General features: G+C 34.9%; 1 pseudogene; it reads left to right on the top strand.

Annotated features, from left to right (window-relative positions):
* The first annotated feature begins 16283 nt into the window (after nucleotides 1-16283).
* LOC117209706 lies at nucleotides 16284-16401 on the top strand (annotated as a pseudogene).
* Nucleotides 16402-17013: the final 612 nt, after the last annotated feature.

The raw sequence follows: 17013 nt of genomic DNA, 5'->3' as shown, positions 1-17013 counted from the left end.
GTGACCCCCGAAGTTGATACCAACGACAAGCAACGAGACACCTCGTGAAATCGGCCTCCACCAGTCGGCGACGTCGCTTAAGGCCAGGAGAGGGTTAATTAAATACTTAACCGTTCGCGAGAAGGGACCTCGTAAATCTCGACTTCGACCCCTGCAAGTTTTGTCGGTTTCCTTCATCCCCATAGACGAAGCCGCTTTTTCATTGTGCTCGTCCTCCCGAGGCTCGACGTGTCTCAAGTTTCCATTTCCGGCTGGTCGCCATCTTGACGGCTCTTGCGGCTTCGTGCGTACGACGGAAAGAAGTGCTCACCTTGAAATTCGAGGATCGTGACAAATCCGCTTGAACGGCACGACACGCCTCGTAAACCGCGACCTCGTGAATTCGTTTCCTTACTTCTACGTCGACGGCGTTCATCGGTTTGGGGAAAGAACATTTTTCAAAAAGTTATGACCTGAAATTGCGGTAGGTATGAACTGATATGATAGATTATTAAGTTGTCTGGAAAGATTGTAGTACGATTTTAATGGTCGATAGTTGGTACGTTCTGTTTAATAATTGATAAGATTGAAAGAGAATTATTTATCATAAATTTTTGATAAATGATAAAGCATCGAACCGAGAAAAATATAGCTCTTTCTTAAAATTTAAGGATAGGAATTAAAGGGGAAGATTCAATATGGAGAAATAATTCTGTTAACTCGTCTTATTCGTCGTCTGAACGTTATTAATCTCAGTCTTTATAAAATATTCTTTAATTATTAAAAAATTGAATACCCTAAAAACCTACAAAAACTACTTAAAAGAATTTATTATTGAGATAAATGGAAAGCTTTTGTGAGCCCATTGATTCTTGCTTAGTAAACTTTTCCTTGCAAAATTTCTTACGAAGTCGAATAGTGCAATAACTCGTGATTTTGGAGCTAATAGAGAATTTATGGGAACCTGTATTCCTATAAAATTGCATAAACTTATTTCTTGTTTCTATTCGTAAACGTAAGGCGGAAGAAATCTGGTATATTCTATTTATAGTAACATATTAATAGGGATCTATTCAATCGTATTCATAGGGACATTATATTCGTAGGTAATGTCAAAAATTGTACAAAAATCACAAACTTATTCTTCATATTTAAGCATATTTCAACAATATTACTGTTTGTTAAAGTCGATCCCATTTAATTAAACCACAAGTTATAACAGCTAGAAGTTAATTAATAATGTTATTTGTGTTGGTTATACATGGGCATTTGATCGGACGAACAATTGGTTCGCAGGCAATGCATATTATCATTGGAACATTGAACAACGTGCAGGTTAACTGTTGTTGCCAGTGTGGTTTGGGCAAGCCTAGAGTAGGTGAGGATTATAGCAAGGGTGTTATTGTTATATTCTAGACATACGATACGAACCCCCTCGACATACGTATACAATTAGCATAGTAATGTTAAATTTCTGTGGAATAACGCCGGAGATATGGTTAAGTCAACAATTCTATCTGCATGGGGAACTTTCCACAAAGAGAAGGTACATCCTGCTTCTGAAGCGTTAGCGATTATCTTCGTGTTTAAGAAAATTTTTATGCTAACAAGTGATTGTTATGAAATAGAGAGAATTAATATAAATATAATTCGAGAGGAAGGAGCAAATATAAATACAATAGAATCTGTAATATAATTTTAAAGTAGATAAGGAATAGATCTTCATGGTTCACTTTCAAACCGTGCAGGAAATCCGTGCTGCAGAAAAAGTACGTAAAATAGCTGACAATTAGATGTTTTTAAATTTTTTAAAAGAAGTACACTTCATTTTTTTCCGTTTGTTTGAACATTTGAAACTTGAATACGGTTTTATAGCAATAATTTTTAATTATTGTCGTATAATGCATCGATTGTCATAAAAATTATTCTGTTTTTTTAATAAATCTACACATTTCCGACTTCATCCCTTACAGATCACTTTTCCATTTTTCAAAGCGACTTTCCAAATTCCCTTTCATGCAATTTAACTACGATATTAAAAAACGGAATTTTAAATTAAGGAATGGTACATTATATGTATATTGACAGAAAAAAGCTTGTAAATAGAATGTTGCGTTAATATAACGTTGGTTCTTTAATGTGTTAAATCCTTCAAAAATTTGTCCTTTGCTATCGCATTCCAAATTTCCCACATTCCAATAAACTATCCCCTGTGCCATCCATCGACTCGCAAGTTGGAAGCACAATGCTTTGCCTTTCAGTCAACGATCACGCTAGACATAGTCGACGCAAAAGTAGTTTGGGTCCTGAGGTAAATGTATCAAATTGGCGTTGCATAATAATCAGCCAATCGAACATCGCGTCATAGACGTACAATTTAACGTAGCCGAAGTCAGCGTTCGAAAGCCGACACGGTGAACACGACAGGCCACCGTTCGACCTGCGTTTGGAATCCCGCCGCGTCGTTCCAAAGCGTTAAACTGCGTGCACGCGATCTGCCGACACGTGTGCAGCATGCACACTGTCCTTTTCATGTGTGTATTAGGCACGCACGTCTGATGTACAGGTATACATACTTGTACACTCGCACGTGTATAATATATACAGGGTGTTTCAGAAATCGATGACCACATTTTAATATCGTACTTTATTCTTGCTAGATGGAAAAAGATCGTATACACTGGCTCATGAAAGTGTCTGAACATTTGTAAATATATTAATTGTAAGTATTCATGAATATATTATGAGTGTGATAAACGTATAAAAGTCCAGAGACTAACTAAAACACAGACTAGAAATAAAGTGAACTTTGCAAGCGTTCTTAAAAATAAAACGTCTGTAAAATATGTTTAATTCAATGTGTGACATCACGTAGAAAACGGAAAGTATTTATATTTCGAAAAAGGAGAAAATGTTGACATAACCTTTTTTCATCCTTAGAGAGAGTAGAATACGTTACCAAAGTTTGGTCATCTATTTTTTAAATATCCTGTATACACATGTGCACACGTGTATGGACCACGACAGTTGGTTTTGGAAACAGAGAGACAAGTTGGCCACCGGGAGCTGGTTGACCATAAGCAAGACCCACAGCGACGACCGGAAGATTTATAGGCTTTTGTAAGGTTACACAGCGATTTGACCTAAGTGCAATTAAGAGAGCAAATGGTGAGGGACGTGCACGCCAGGGATACTGCGACGTGTGCGGCTTTAGGCCAGCACGAATAGGGCGGACGTAAGTCGACAGAGACTGCTCTGCTCTGCTTCCACTACGTGATGAACTATCTGTCATGGTTCGCAGGATTCTGTTCGAGTGGAAGATTGATACCATTAACGCGTTACGGATGAAATAAGATGGTTTCTGTAAATGTATTTTATGTGGTTTGGAAGGGTATTGGGTGCCAGACCGAAGGGAAAGAGATAGGGATAGGTGCAAAAAGTAGGAGGATTAGGTGGTTTGTCAAAGAGGGATGAAATAAAGTGCGATATATATGTGTGATGCTAAAGCTGTTGTAATAGTACTTGTTATTTATGTAATGAAGCGTATTTTGTATAGAAAAAGATAAAGTGGATGGAAAAATATATTTTGTCTTTTTATTGGTGTCGCTAGAGTATCATCAAAGGGAATTTGAAACATTTGTAACAACATATTTCTTGTTTCATTACAGGGGGATTAATTATATTGATTATAATTGGCTTATTAATTCTACTTATATATGCTAGATTATTGATTGCGCTTACATATTAATAATACTTTCTAATTGATAAATATCCACGTTTGTTAGGCTCACAGAGATATACGGACAAATGTTGTAATTTTTACATTATATGGGGTTATAAAGGGAGAAATGATAATGACTGAATGACTACGTATGTACAAAATATATACGACACCTTAAAAAGCAAATATTTTGTCTTGTCATTTCTCATTTGCGATATATTCATTGAACTTGAGACTGGAATTTATATTAAGCTCAATTTCCTGGCGCTTTCACCATAATCAGTTTCCACTAAATATTTATATAAAACATTTTATTTCAAGTATTCGAGAATAATAAAGCAAATTCACTAATTCGACTGTATCTGTAGATATTAAACTCTTTGCAATTTACATGGAGTGAAGTGGCTAGGAACAAGACAGTCGGGGATGCGTTATGAAAATATAAACTATGCTATGAACCGTCTCGAAATTAAATAAGTTCCCATTAAAAAGTCGGAAGCACTCTCTAGCAGCAAGCTTTCTACCGAACCCAATAAAAGTTGAACCGCTCGACGTTTAGTCGACACAAGAGCCGTACAACGAGATCGTGAAATTTTAGTTAATACTTTTACAAGCAGCGAACGCGAGCATGACAGGTGGGAAATTTGTTTCACAGGTGTCCGCTGAAGCGGTCAACGTGGTTGAGAAGCGTTCACGAGGTTTCTGGACGACCCCGTGTATCGGGTGATGTCATATATTTAGATCACTCGAAGATGGTATCCCGCTGGGGCAGCCATCCACGTGTTATTTAGCAATTAAGCTAGAAAAATTTATCGAATGTCCAGCTGGACAAATTGTAAAGTACAAATTAAATAATAAAAAAAATATATATATTTAGATCAACGTCTTTGCTGCTAAACCGTGGCTAACGAAGTCGTTATTCCGCGTCTGTTCTTTTTTTTTTATTTATTAAAAAATGTACAATCAATTCTCGCATTGAGAATTTTCAATAATTTTTTCTGGCGTGGCGCAGTGACATGGTTAATTATTTATAATAAGTTAATACTTATTATAGATAAGTACAAGCGTCTATTCTTGAAAAGGAAACGTAGCTAGGAAGCCAGAAGAACGCAGAAAATAAATGTCCTTCATTGCTACAGCGATTAAAGCATCTGCTTAGCGAGCGGTATAAAAATATACGGGTAAATTGAGTAGTGCCTTTGCCTACTGCGAACACCCAGTATTCGTGCAAGTACGGTCTGATAATTATAAAAAATGGAACATGTGCTAGCGTTTAGAATTTAGAGCGTTAACGTGCCCGTAATTCTTTTTCAAATTATTCGATTAATAATAGGATTATCGAGGATTAAAGCAGAAAACTTGTACCAAAGAAATTAAAGTGAAATGTTATTCGAAAAAATACATAATATATATAAAGAATTAATATATACAAAGTATTTTACAAAAGAGTTCAAAATCCTTAAATATGTATTGTTACAAATCCATAACATTTCAATAAAAAATTATGAATTATTCGTGTAATGAAAAATCATTCAAATTCCTAAAAGTGTGCTCTTACAAAACTATAATATTTTTATGAAAAATTATGAATTGATTATTTTACAAAAAGGCATTTAAATCCTGAAAAGTGCATCGTTATAAATCTAAAGCTTTGAAAAATTACGAATTCCGTATTTTGGTTAGTCTGGTAGTTCTGGTGTTAAATGATGGATGGTGATCCTTGCAACGAGTTAGTAGTCCATCATCTTCTATCGACCGATTGATGAACTGCATGAACTACGAGCTCTTGAACTTCAAGAGGAACGACCTTTCTTGAAGGAACTGGCCTCGTAAATATAGATACAAGCTACGATAGGTCCGATGGCAGTGAGTAATAGCAACTCTTGTGTTGTTGTGTCTAGTTGCGGTGGATGAGATCGATTATTATTTAAAAACTGAAGGCGCGAAGAATTATGGATGTCTGTACAAAATATTTTGGTGTTTTCTTGCATTATAATTCTACATGTATGCCTTGGACCTAAATTGGCATGTACATTTTTATTTAATCCTACGATATAAATGTGATATAATAAATGAGCTTGATATAAAAGAATTGCAAATTTTTAGAGAGAACTTTCACTCAAATTTGTTCAATTCATGTAAATAAATTATGTAGAAAAATTATCCGTTGCGTACTTGTAATTCATACTGTGTATACAGTAAAGTAATGAAAGTTTGATTAATAGAAGCGTTAAAAGGAAATTCGTCGTCAAAGAGTTAACTATAAAACGAATTTATAAAAATAAAATAAAATCTTACAAAACATACGGAATAAATTATTTACAATAATTTGACATTTACACACAACTACATGATCTTTATTTAATTATATACAATTTAATTTCAAAAGTCAAGTTCGAAATGAATACAATTAGGTACACACGTCACAAGTCGAGGCTCCACCGGAGAAAAAAAGAATTCAAACCAGGGAATCGTCGACGACTGAAAAGCAGTGGAAAGATTAATTATCAGAAAGCTCCAAACTAATTCCTCGTTGTTTAAACAGCGCTGTCATGTAAAGCGAGAGCATGCGAATGTTTTGAAGGAGATAAATTCTGAAACCGTACAGGCTCGGTTGTCGCTCGAATTCGCTCGAATCGCGACAGAAGTTGAATCAAGACGTTTGCAGATGCGACTACGATCCGGCACCGCATGCAAGCAGAAGGGTAAAATACGTGAATCATGCTTTGCTGCTGGGCTGAAAGCGTTGCATGTAAGAGCCGCAGGTAAACAGAGATGATGCTCCTCGTGAAATGCACACCGAAAGCATTGAAACATACCTACGATTTGTGAAATCAACGCCGGTTTTACTTTTTATCCTGACATACTTTCCCGCGTAACTGGATGTGTACTCGGAAAATTACGTAATTCAAACGGCATTTCAACAACGGCAAACGGTAATTCAAAATCATCGATGAATCACGTTACATATTCCTTTCAAAAGAAGGAAATTTCAATTTTTTGGTCTGTCGTGCTCTGTGAAATATAAAAATTCCTAAAATAGTTTCTAAAATGTTGGGAGTGTCTAAAATGAAAATTACAAAATGAAAAAATGAGAGATCGTTTCATAAGTTTCCATACCTTTTTTTACCGAAAGTTTGACATGGAATTTCATAAAAGTTATTACTCTTCCCCGTTTTCTATCGACCCCTCGCACTTACAGACTAACTTTTCTAACTCTGATTCATATAACAACCATGATATTGCGTATGACCAACATTTTTTGTTAAAGATTTCCCTCTCGAAACCTTGAGAACCACCTTTAGTAAATGTTTGAAATCTGCAAATAGATCAAACTTATGTTTTTAGTTGCCACTGATGTTTTATTTTATCTTCGCGTAATTCATGAAGTATGTAGTATTGTAATTGCACTTAGTTTAAGCTCTGCATCTTATCACCTTCTCAACTTTTTTGAAATTTGCATTTATTAACCATTAAATATTAATTGACAAAAAGAGGCAGATCAAAAATAATACTTCGCTGAGGATCTATAATAAAGTAACGGTAGAACTTATAAAACGATCTAATAAAAATTGTTAACTTTGGGGAATTAAAAAACATTGATTAAATCTATAGTAACGCTCGAAAATTCAATTACTGGGCTTTACTAAAGAAACTTTTTCATTAGAGAATACTGTGTTCATTTATATTAAACATTATCTCGTGAGGCATGCTCGCAGTATGTACGTTTAGACCAATGTATGTACTTTTACGAATTGAAGGAAAATCGAATTTCCCGTTATAATGGCCTTTGTAACTCGATTATCGGAACAGTTGGCGAACAAACGAAAGGTTCGGATTTGAATCCCGATTCAGCAATCCTATCTGCTAATTCTTTTTCCCTCTAGAGTTTTCAGAAATAGGATTTACCTCTATACCCAGTGTTTCGTATTTCGTTCTCGCGTTACTTCGAATTTCAAATTCTCAATAAAGTGAAACTACACCACGTTTATTGTAACGCATTTATTAAAGCGATCATGTTATAAATATTTGTCATTTTGAAATACTGCGCTTAAGCAGAGAAATTTTAGTCGTCGACGATATATCTCGATTGATAAAGCAATCATTTAAAACATTATATTGTTTCAGACATTTTATATGCATATCCTCTATAAAAAATTAAAGGATAGATTAATTGGATAAAGCAGTTATTTAAAAAATTAATGCACAGATTTTATATATATTAGCCATAAACATGTCAAAGATAGAGAGAAAGAGAGTGATAGCAAAGTATAAAATAAAATATGTAGAGTACATATGAAGTATAATGGATTACTTAATCTGAACATTTTACTCGTGATAGAGGTAAGATCTTTTTCTAAATTTTAACTTTGTTCTTTTTAAACACAGATTTTTTTCTAATATTGATCTTTTTATTATCAATAAATACCAATTTCCATTTAAAATAACTTATAAGTAGCCACAAAGGCTATACATTGTTTATAAATCCTTTTGATTCTCGAGATATCCTTAAAAGCAATTCTTCTTTAAAAAAAGATACGTATACGCCCAATGCAAATGAGAAATTTTTCACGGCATGTTGTCGCGTCAAATGTTCGTCGGTCTGTTTAACGGTGCTGTTCAATTTAAAGCTGCGCAGACTAGCAGATCAGTTTCTTGTTGACGCATTGATCTTTTTTCTTTTGCGAAATCTATATCAGCGTGCTCCGCGAGGCGGGATTCAATTTTTCAAAGTCGAAGCCAGTCAATATGAGAAAAGTGGCGAAGAGAGAAAAATGAAGGAGCGCATCGCGACGATCAATCAGTCCTATGTTGCCAGAATCAGGAAAGGATATTCTATACTAGAATTTACTAGAGCCAGTATCCCGTTGGCTTACGAGGATTACAGTACGAAACCATATTCCGACAACGAGACGGATTATCATAGATAAGATAATATTGAGCTAAACGGGCTAAGTACTAGGGCAGCGTCTATAGCTTCGTCCAATGTTCCTGTTTCGAATACAGCTTTCATCCTAGCCCGTAATAAGGAAATTCAGCGAAGATTAATAATCTGGAATCGCGGTTCTGTACAACAGCCCGGAGCAAATTTTTTAATATTTTCTCATTGTGCCGAAAGATAAGTAGCCCTGGGTTTTATTACCGGCGAGATTGTTATTAATCGTTTAGCAACTTTGTGAAAGCTTCCTTATCATCCGAGATGCGCTGAAATCGTTGTTTTATTGGTGTACGTTTTACTATACGTTTGCTATATAGTGGTATACACACAGTGGTATATTTGGTATACGAAATGGCTCGAACTTGGCGATAATGATGTTCTGCATTGTTGCTAAATTTATTATACTGTTACGAATGAAACACTAGATTTTTAACGATTTGTATAACAGAATTTCACTATATCCTAAATAGAATATGCTTCTAGACGTAAGTGTTAAAAAATGGAAGTTGTATACGAAAGTATATGAAAATATTTATTGAAACAAAGAGACTTGGAAAATTGAGCGATACAACAAAATTAAAGAATTTTATCTTCATGATAATGGTTTTTTAAATTGTTATTGTTGTTATTAGGTTCTAAGTGGTCTTTTTGTCTTGAGAGATGTTAACTTTAGGAGTGTCTTCGTTGCAACTTAACGAAGTTAATTATAGGATTCGTGTCATGCAGATTATTGCTACTCATTGTCAGACTTATTTAACAATAAGCGTGACTGAGTATTCAACAAGTTGATTGAATTATATTCACTTACAATGTTGACACATTCATTCTTTCTAGGTTTGCCAACGTCATTAATACAATCACATATCAAGAAAAAAGTTTAATACATCAAAATCGGTACTGAACATTAAACAATTAGTAATTAGAACAGACTCACGTATCGCTGGGTTCTATGTTCTCCTAACTACTTCTGATAGGTTCGTTGTAACTGTACACAGCGTGGTTAACCACAGTGTTGATTCGCCGTTTGTACGGTCGCATATAGCGTTCAACCATGAATGCAATATTCGTGCAAGCAATTAATGGAAGGAGCCAGGTCAACTGGTCCCTTAGCCATTTGTTATCAAGATTTAGGAGTCAGATATAGCCAGATTTTTTTAAATCCCGTTTTGGCCAATGTATTTACCCGTACACAATTTTTAAATTCATTACGAATATGATAAAAATATTTCTTTGATTTGACATTTCGATAAGAAATTCTTAAAAATTATAGCATTTCATTGATACAAACGCTTGGAGATCTGTTCTTTCTAGTTCTTTTAATTCTGAGGCAAACTACTTATCCTATATTGTCAAAGTTTGTATCATATATTAATTTGCGTGATCGATAAAAAAATATTTTGTTTTGGTTTTCAATTGTCATAATCTTGATGCAGAGTTTCTACCATGCATCAGTTTATATGATCGCTAGAAATACATTTGATTTTGATTTCCTTGAATTTTCTTAGTTTTTCGTTTTTCATCAAGATTTTTCATCATATGCCAATTTTAAGAATAATTTTAGTATTATCAGATTACCATTATCTCGCCATTTTTTTCGGGGTATCGTTAGTTTTACTTAACCAAGATACGGCCCGTTGCTTCCTTGAAATAAGGATCTTCTTTCGAGAGAGGAGGCGGGAAACTCGATCTTATCGTGTCGCTTCTTATTAGATGATGCGTGAGACACGCGTAAAGATCCATCAGCCGGTATAAATGAGATGAAAACCATATCTAGAGTATGGAGTTCCGAGTTCATCTTCGTAAGAATACAAAATAGATCTTTTGTGATGCGGACATCATCCTAACGCCCTCTCAATTTTTTGGAGCTGCTGGTATTTAGGAGAATGTAAAAAAGTTATAACGATTTGTTTAATTTTATAACACGATTTTTTTTAGTGGAAATACAATTTTTTGAAACATTACATTTTATATTAAATTATTTGAAGAACATTTGAACCGATTCTTTAATTCGAATACAATAAATAAAAATTTGTAGTATATAAACTAGGTTATTATTGTAATTTTGATCTGCAAATATTCCGCAGATTGAGGAAGCATATTTAGATGAAATAGAACTTTTAATATTAAAGTGCGAAATTCTCTCGCAATATAAATATTGGGAAACTGAAATTTTTTTAATAATTTCTTTCGTGAGAACTTTTACGCTACAAATAAGAAAAGAGTAAAAGTTCGGAAATAAGATTAAGAAATCCTTAGACGAAATTACGCAGGAAACACTAGAGGTGAAGCAAAATCCGTAAGTTATGACTCCCCGTTACGAGAACGGAGCAACACGCTCATTAAAAATGCGTTAACGTCGATTTTTGGAAATTATTGGATAGCCTCCATTGACAAAAACTGCCTCTTGTAAGTGGCAGCATGATAATGAATATTAAAAAGCAAATTTTTTTATGGAATTTAGCTGAATCTTCCTGTTGTTCAGAAGAAATGTTCCGCAATTCAATATAGTAATAAACAAGAATTACTTTTCTAACACAATCCTTTAAACGCTCTTTGCCGACACTCTTGCACTCTTCATTAAATTTTCTCAAAGCTTAATATCATTTCTCCTTCGTCATCGTCATTATCTTGTTTTCTTACATTTTCTAAAAAAAGGAATACCGTAGCATTGTCCATCCATTATCCTCTCGAGGGGATACACAAGAAAAACCAGTTTACCGATTATGAATTGCACGTGGCTACGGCGAAAACGTTTCATGGGTTGCAAAACTGGATCGTTGCCAAGCTTGACTCCCCTCTCCTCCTACACCCGATTCCGTTCTTCTTGCCCTATACACCGCTACATTACTTCCAGCATCTTGCCGCTTTCGACTTCTTACGTCCACTCGAACTGGAAAGTGTCCGGAAGGCCAAGCTTCCAGCTTTCATTAGTTACGTCTTCGAACAACGAACTCCTTCGAGCACTTATCGAATTGGAACGATCGTGACTCCATGAACTGGAATTACATGAACTTATTACAGTGCCAGCCACCCTTTCCGACGCGGACACGAATGGTCGTTAGAATCGCCGTGGATCTATTGGAAGTTCTGCTGGTAATCTACCAGTTTGGTCCGTTTCCGGGGCTCATTAGAAGTTGATGGCGAATTGCCGGGCTAGATGAATGCGAAAGCGCGATGTATGATCATAAAGGGAACTTTAAGCAGAGTTTATCATTCGTCAAAGGAGAGATTATAGAGCGATCAATTTGAACCGATATCTTTTGTTACTCAATTCAAGAAGAGGATATTCGTAACGATCCAATAGAATGAAGATCGTTATCTAGACTTCTTAACTAAATATAATGACGAATAGAATTGTGCTGATACCGTTGCGATATTTCTATAGATAAATTATTTCCATCTACATGTGCTACTTTTCTTATATTTTGTCCTTTTATTCTTTTTCCTTCTTGTTTTTCTTCTTCTTCTTTTTTCCCCATTTTCCTTCCTATTATACTTTCTCATTTTTTTTCGTTTCTTTTTGTTCTTCCTTTAATCATACTCTTTCCTTTCTTTTCCACTCACACGAGCGGTCAAGACGAAAACACGATGAGTACATTTTTGTTTATTTTTGACTTTTTGTCGATTTTAACTCTTAATATAGAAGTTGTGGAACTATCAAACAGCATAACCTAGAGTGAATTGGATAAACGTTATCCCTATTCAGTTCCACAAAATTTATAGCGTGTTCATAAGTTAAAAATGCTCGAATTGAATTCCCTGGCGTTGAGAGATAGCGTCCAATAAAGAGTAGAATAAAAATTCAGAACAATTGGATCGAGCTGTGAAGCCGATCGGAAATTATTCTTTTTATTAAGCTCGTACATCATCTGTTAATCGTCCATTTTTATTATTTGCTATTTCAAATACTGCCGCAATAAATATATTACGCGTATTATGTATTTATTATTTCCTTTATACTGTAGAGGCAAAGATTATAAAATGTTAATCCAATGTATGCAGTATTAAGAGTCATAATAAGGATACGGTGAGTATTTAATTAAATGAAATAGATTTATTAGCCTTGTAATTGCAATCACTTCATGTTAAAGCGTTGTAATATTAACGTTCCGCTCCAAATCTCGGCTCACAAAGCAATTAATCTAAAATTACTATAGCAGATATCAATTTCACTAAAATTTCCAAGCAGTAAACAGTAAATTAAATTATAATCTTACATATTCAAATTTAGTTCAGTAGAAGCTTTCAAAAATGCATATGTTTCCATGTATACAATAAATAAAAGTGATACATTAAAGATAAGTGCCCCGTAAAATTTGAAATGCCCCAAATACAATAGAGAAAGACAATTATACCCGCATGAAGTAAAGTGAAAATATCTATCGAAGATAACTAGTTCATTCATAGAGCGTGAGGATAGATCTTCCATCCTATTTTTTTAATGGAAAACTCTCTATTAGTGATTAGTTTATCTTACTATTTCGATACCCACATGCATATTATCAGCTAGCTCAGAGATACAAAATGTAAGTAATGATTTCACAATTGAGAAGATCAAGGACAGTAAGAATGCACACTTCATGTATTCTTTTATTCGATGCTGGTGGTCTCCTATATAACTATCTTTAACTTACAAAAAATACTCCGATATTATTATCAAAATCCCAAGTTTATAATTAACTAAGTTGTGAACATTTTTATTTAAGCATAATTAATAGTAACGGTATGAAATGATATAAGCTAAAATTTGAAACTATTTAAAATAAGTGGTTACAAATGTCCATAATATTAAGCTTTTAAAACTGATTGTTCTTTGTTGTAACTTTTATTCAAAATGTTCTCATGTTATTTTCGATTATTTAAAATTAATATAACTGTGAAAATATTTTTATATTCAGGAATACTCATTCTGAATGTATCAAAGAGTCCATGTTGCCTGCAAATTATTTGTCGTTCAAACAGAACATGTTCAATTCAAATAGGTCTGTTTTCTCTATGATTCGAACGTAGCAGCGAGGAAAAATATTATTGGGATGTTTGCTTCTCAAACACATGCGTCCGTTAACCAACGAAGTGTATTTGCCCTATAATTTTGCCTGCTCGCGAAAACATTCAACGTTCATCTTTCAAATTGCACATTTCGTATACGTGTATTCCCTTTGATACCGAAATACAAACGCAGGTAAAGTAAAATGGTATTTTATAAATCTGGTAATTATGCATTTAATCAATAATGTACGATATTGAAGTCTTCCCAGCTAGTAAAATTTAATGAGGTTTAATTAATATCAATTTTACCTAACATTTACAAATTTGGCGAACGAATGAGAGAATTTCGAAAACTGAATTTATTTAAAATTTTAGTATGTCTTTTAGTATGTATAAAATTTAGTATTTATTTAAAAATTTAGTATTTAGAATTTCGTCAGAGTTAAAGGCAATCATCGAAGTGTTCTTCGTATCGATAAACGTTCAGTTGTCTGGATCGAAGGCAACGCGAAATGCAACATCAACTACGGTTTTTAGCTAATATTGTTCGTCAGCTACTTCTATGCATTTTTCATCTTTATCGTCAGTCACCATACTTCGCCCACTTTCTTCCGACGAAAAAAACAGGGGAAAGCTAGTAAAAGGTTCCACTTAATCTCAGTAGTTTCGTGCTCAATCGGTGGAAAGATATCGAACCACCGTCTTAACTATCGAATGAAAAATGTACGGGAATTTATTGAAGGCAGATATATTGGTCTTCGAGCAGATCGAGTTTTATTCGATTCTAAGTTCCCACATCGTGACTTTAATTGTTATGTTCTTAACGTTAAAAGGAATCATTAAAATCGCGTTCAAGCAGAAACTATTGTTATGTGCTAGTGTTTTTCTGCTTTTAAAACTTTGTACTATAATGTAATTTATTTCTCTTCTTGTGTATTTAGAAATGTAATTTAATTGTGGCATCTAAATATTCCTATTGAAATTATACTAATTATAAATATAATTATGTGACGTAATAAATTATATTGAAATGTACTACGTTATCAATCAATTCCGTATTACCAAAACTATCTTTGCATTTGATTGTGGAGTGACTCTTAAATGTTCCATAATTGTTAATTGTCATAACATTAGTTATACCATTAGTGTATTCCAATACACAAATTCATGAATTCGTTATCTACTTTTGAAAGTCTCATATTTCAATTATTTCATTTTCAGTCACCAAATAATATCGAAATCAAGAAATCAATGGTAATGAATTTCTCGTATTTCTCTTTCTTTTGTTTTTTTTTTTTGCAATAATTTAATCAGAATTGAATAAAATCTTGAAATCATACCCCTATAAAAATGGAAGATTTAATTTATCGTCTTTTTCCTCTGCAATTTTCAATCATGAATTACATATCCAGGTGTAGTTCCATAGGAAAAGCGGAATTCTATTTAAACGAAGCTCAAAATGTGCAACTTTATATAACATGATATATTCGCTAGAGTTAATTTATTATTGATAAAGGAAAAAGAATGCAGAGAGACAGGCGGCGATTTCTACCCCATACACTTATTTGACATAAGCTGCTTATAAAGGTCTTCCATAATACATGTTCACGGAGGTCATGCCACTGTGCATATAGATACGTTTGCAATGAACTCGACAGATGGATTTAGTTCCTCCCCTAAATAACACCCCATTAGTTAAATATCCTAATTCGATGACTAATTAATCGAGCTGGTTAATGCACCGATGAGTGTGAATTATTAATTTCTACAAGAGAGAAGACAAATTCTACGTTATCTGATTGCTGTCGATCGTGTCAATTATTCCACGGTTTCAATTAAATCTAGTACTGTCCGTTGGATGAGAGATAAGCAAGCACGATTTTGGTTAATTATCAGAATTGATATGAAATTAATAATTGCGGAATTAAGGCTCGGTTACGAATTCGAGCAGCGAGAAGTTAATTATCTTGGAACCGAAGGCGAGTTGCACAGGTGTTCAAATATTATTAGAGATGCGGCGGTAGATCTATTTACGCACGTAAATTAGTTGAAAATTATATTTGTTAATGTTAGGTTTATTGACACGGAAGGATTCGTCAAACAGCGAAATGAGTCGCTGTATACATTAAAATCGATAACTGAATCTAATAAGGAGATAAATCACGATGAAGAGATTACATAGTAGAAATAATTTAGAGATAAATTTTGTTTCGTTTTAACTTGGGAGATGTATAAGGTAAGAACGTTTGTTATACTTCGATGCGAAATACGTAATTATTATTGACTTTATAAAGTATAAAACGATCTCGATAATTACTTATACTAATTGACATTCATATAACTACTCGATAAGAGATAAAGATACTACAAAATTATTATGGTTAAGATAATCATCGTAAATGTATTCAATTCTAATTATATCTTGTGGTTATATCTTATAGTTGTGACTATTCATTCATTTTTTAAATCGAAACTACTGTTGTATTTTATCTCAGGAAATAGTAAGTGAATTAAGACTATGTAGCGGCACTTGACAATAAACTGTTGAGTTTATGTCGCGTGACGCACGACACAAAGACCCTATACCTGCGGACAAGATGATTGCCAGATGTCGATACATCCGTACCGAACATTTTCTAGCTAGCCTAAGGACCAGCCAACGCCCTGGCCGCGCTGAATGCACTCGTTCCCGTCAGATCACGAAAGTTAAGCAGCGCCGGGCACGGGTAGTACTTGGATGGGTGAACGCCTGGGACTCCGTGTGGCGTTGACGAAGCGCGCCGGGCGCCCCCCGTGGGGTTCGGGCTTGGTGGCTCAGCGCCTCGGGGCCGCCAAGCGGTCCGGTAGGGGAACCGGGCTGCCTGGCACGGCGGCTCCGGCGACGAGGCGGTGTGACGATGGTGTCACACACCGCTCCATCAGCGGTGGTATTAGGCGCGTGAGGGAGGCCCCGTTGCGACGCTCACAGCGGTTCCCGGGCCTCTCTCGATCGCAGTCGGGACGGTTATCGTGGAGGTTTTAGTCGGTTGGAGTCCGACACTACCACGCCGCTTTCCCCAGAAGCGGCCTAGCGTCCGTGCGGATTTCCTCCACGTAAAATATAGAAAAAAAAAAGCTAGCCTAAGGACCCGCCATAAACCTTAGGATTTATTATAGCGAAGGCCCTCCAAAGAGACAAACAGTCTTTGTCTATCAGTCTCTAAGTCGACCACCTACTACGGGAACACACGAGAAATCTGCATTCTCTCACGTACGACGCTTCCCGCTAGCAACATCTTCTCAAGGGCAGCTAGCATCCTTTTCCAACGACCAACGCGAATTAGCCAATAAACATTAACGTACATTTCCCTCACCTCCGAATCAAAGCTTTTCTCAACGAATCCGA

This window comes from Bombus bifarius, unplaced genomic scaffold (genome assembly GCF_011952205.1).
Source record: "Bombus bifarius isolate JDL3187 unplaced genomic scaffold, Bbif_JDL3187 scf7180000008190, whole genome shotgun sequence".
Classification (NCBI taxonomy): Eukaryota; Metazoa; Arthropoda; class Insecta; order Hymenoptera; family Apidae; genus Bombus; species Bombus bifarius.
This window is presented reverse-complemented; position numbering and strand designations above follow the sequence as displayed.